This window comes from Bidens hawaiensis, unplaced genomic scaffold, assembly GCF_021521415.1.
Source record: "Bidens hawaiensis isolate Kalapana, Puna unplaced genomic scaffold, B.hawaiensis_p1.1 tig00031109_1, whole genome shotgun sequence".
Taxonomy (NCBI): Eukaryota; Viridiplantae; Streptophyta; class Magnoliopsida; order Asterales; family Asteraceae; genus Bidens; species Bidens hawaiensis.
The window spans coordinates 93,764-97,638 of NW_027495213.1; the positions used below are offsets into that span (position 1 = coordinate 93,764).

Below are 3,875 nucleotides of genomic sequence, written 5' to 3' on the forward strand. Positions count from 1 at the left end.
CTTTACTGACCGACGCCTCAGTTTTTAAATTGTTTTCGTTTTAATTCTGATGCCATAACGCATATAACCAAAATTGACCGAATTCGTGTCGACTTACCGCCTCAAAGCAGAGACCTACAATGCTTGGGTTTTACCAACGCCTGAGTTTTACCAACCTGTCCGACACAATGCGTGGGAAAAAATACTAGTTTCTAACAAACACCAAATTTAGCGAAAATTACCAAATCAGAGACTTAAGTTTTTTCTAGAATAGACGTATCACACGGCTACAATAACCATAAAATTAAAATACATATTTATACTAATTAAATATTATTCAATTCAAACCACCACCTACCTCCACCATCGCAATTTTATTTATACAATCCTTTTCCAATTTCCACAACATATCTTTTCAATCACCTTCTAACCCTGATTTCAGCCATGGCTCTCAAATTTCATATTTGTCCAATCAGCATCATCATCTTCTTCTATCCCTTATTTCAGCAGATCACAAACTGCTCCGCCTCGACTCTCAAATTACACGGGGCCAATGGTTCACCCGCAACCTTTCGTGCTTTGGCTGCTCTCTACGAGAAGGATCTCCACTTTGACTTCATTACTGTCAATTTAGCAACCCAGGAACACAAGTCACCTCACTTCCTCGCTCGCAACGTACGGTATCTTTTATCTTTTTAATTATAAATCTATCGATTGCTCCAAGTTTCTCTAGATCTGACAAATATTCATATATATGTATATGCAGCCATTCGGTCAAGTTCCAGTATTCGAGGACGGTGATTTCAAGCTATTCGGTAATAATTACTAATTACCTGAGCCATGCGCAGCTTGTTGCCTGTTTACCTGCCTCTTTATTATAATTGTTTTGTTGCAGAATCAAGGGCGATTACGAAGTATGTATCCGAGGCTTATGCAGATGCTGGGACGGATATGGTATTTAAGGATCCGAAGAAATCAGCGATCCAGACGGTGTGGATGGAGGTGGAAGCTCAGAAGTTTGAGCCGACTACTTCGAAGCTGACGTGGGAGCTGTTTTTCAAGTCGATGTTTGGGTTGACGACTGACGAGGCAGTTGTGACAGAGTTTGAGAAGAAACTGGCGGATTTGCTTGACGTGTACGAACAACGGCTGACTGAGAGTAAGTATTTGGGTGGAGATAGGTTCTCGTTGGCGGATTTGCATCATCTGCCGAATACGTATATCTTGATGGGGACGAAGGTGAAGAGTTTGTTTGACGCTCGGCCGCGTGTCAGCACGTGGGCTGAGGATATTCTTTCCAGGCCTGCTTGGACGAAAGTCGTGTCTCTGTGTGCAAGTTGAACGTGAGAATTTTGTCGACAAACCGTTGTAAGTCGTGTTTTGTGATTGTGGTACCTTGTTCTGTTGTTCCTTTTGACCTACTAAAGATAGTATACAAGCATCTGTGTTGAGTATTATTTTGGTTTCAACAATCCAGACAATGAGTCAAATAAATTAAATCGATATACGAAACGAAAATCAAAGATCTCATCTATCCGTTCCGGTGTAAAATGGGTTGAGGTGCTACAAAAGTCATTTCTTCCCATAGCCGATTTTTTCGTTTGAGCTTTCTGATATGGACCTTCCGGTTAAGACGTTATAACATTGGCCATTGCTTTTAGCTCTTTGTTTGTTTGTGACTGACCATGTTTGATCTTTAGCCAGTGAGACGCTTGTGTGAGCTCTTCATGTCTCCTAAACGTTCTTGGATATTTTCTAAGTATGGGTTATCATTATTTTCTTTGGTTTAGACCTATAGTATATAGTATCAAGTTCGGATCATATATATGAGCCTTCCTAGGCTGTGGCTAGGTCTGTCCCTCGTCCAAGCCCCTATAAGGCCGTTAGTCGGGCCTTTTCAGGGCTTAAAGTCTTGCTCTTATGGTGAATTCTCTTCTTGTAGCACTCCTCCCTTTATTGTTCGGTCTCTTGGAAAGCCCAAACGAGTGTTATTTGTATTGAGATAATTGGGCTTAGAAGGGTGTGGGCCAAGACGAGAGTTGAGTCGCGATCTAGTTGACCTTGGGTTGTGACTGGGCCTGAGTCGCGACGTCCTAGTCGATGAGTTCGGCCTTTGTTTGGTCTTAGAGGTCTTAGGATATGCTATTAACTTGTTCAATCTTGTGCACTTGTTATCACCTTCATGAGTAGTCTTGAGCCAAAGCTTAGTCTTGGATGGCTTTGAGCCATGGTTTGGATGCTTGTGGCCTTAAGCTATGGTTTGGACTGGCCCAACTGGGTAACCTTGAGAAATATACTTGCTCATTGTGAAGCCTTATTATCATCGTTCTATGCTCCTTTTTTTATGCTAATAAATTGACTGCCCTTGAGTCTGGCTATGGTTGGTTAATCTAAGGCCGTGATTGGGCTTAAGTTACGGTTACCAAGAGCGTGTTCTTGTCTAGTACTCGGTCCTTGATTAGCTAAATTGGGTGTAACCCTAAAGATGTGTCAATATGCAACGAAGGATTTCCCATTTCACATCCAACAACATTTGTTGTGATAGTGTGAAATGTGATTATCGGTTGGGGTGACTTTAAATAATTGGGTTTATACTAATTAATAATTAAAAAAATAAAAATTTAAATCAACCTTAGCTCGTGAGCTGGTCCACACCGCCTTTCAAGAGTCCCTAGCGCCCTTGGTAGGGATGCAAACGAGCCGAGCCCATGATTGACTAGGCTCATTTTTTTTTTACATATGAGAGCTCAGCTCGAACTTGGCTCGTGAGTCGTATTTTCAAGCTTGAGATTGGCTTGCTTTTTATCTATTAATTAATTTATATATGTTTTTAGTTATTTTTATATATTTTGAGAAAAACCTTAAATGAGTGTAAGCACGGCTCGAGCTCGTGCAATACCTTAAATTAGTCGAAGCTCAATTTGAGCTTGTGTAGTACCTCAGCGAGCATTGTATAAACTCATTATACATTTTAGATTTAAGTTGTTTTTTAAATTTTAAAATCTTATCACCTCTTTAACAAAGATATAATTTCCAGTTTAACTGTATCAACTATCAAGTGGATACAAGGTCTTGGGGGATAACTTAACGTCTAGGATGTTAAAGCTGATTTAGCAAGCGTCAATGATTGGAATATCCCTCCCTTCATGGGTTAAGGAGCGTTAAAGGTTGTGAAGCCCGCGCCTTATATTTAGCTGCATTTACTTATAAATACAGTTTAATAATCAAAGTTAATTAAACATTTCGTGGAAACATTATTTCAAAATCATTCTTAACATCAACTATTCATGTCATAACAAAACAAACATAATTCTTAATTTAAAACTTCATAACATACGTACTTATTCTTCATCAGATGCTAGCAAGTCTTCTACAGCCACATGCGCTCCTCAGGCCAACTGTCTATACCTATTTGTCTGTGTACATATTAAAAGTCAGCTGCGATAAATGAGCTCTAGTTTAACATGTCACAAGTTACCCATACACAAATATTCTTCATGTAACATCCCGGCTTAAGCAGAAACGCCCGAGTGTGACGTACAGATTGTTCAAAACACATGTGACACTATTAAGTGACAATATTATCAGTAATTTATTCAAACTTCAAGTACACAAGTTCAAAGCAAACAAATTACATTTAATATAACGAAACATTCAAATCAACTTGTCCATTTATTTAAAATATCCCAAGTCTAGTGTCTTCATTATGGCATCACCCTCTAATAATGGTACCTGTAGCATATATATATATAATGTCAACTAAATGAAATCCATGATTCAGTATATTACTTATTAAAGTTAATTCAAATTATTTTCTATCTGAATTGATTTCAAAATTTTGAATTTTAATTGATTTATTCGTGAGGAGCCGGATGAGAAGACATTCTCACGTCCGA

At 38.8% G+C, this 3,875-nt stretch overlaps 1 pseudogene across 1 annotated transcript; it reads left to right on the top strand.

Annotated features, from left to right (window-relative positions):
• Positions 1 to 423: 423 nt before the first annotated feature.
• LOC143581592 (glutathione S-transferase pseudogene) lies at positions 424 to 1,320 on the top strand (annotated as a pseudogene). Its single transcript, XR_013143857.1, has 3 exons — positions 424 to 654; positions 746 to 794; positions 875 to 1,320. The product of XR_013143857.1 is annotated as a glutathione S-transferase pseudogene (transcript).
• Positions 1,321 to 3,875: the final 2,555 nt, after the last annotated feature.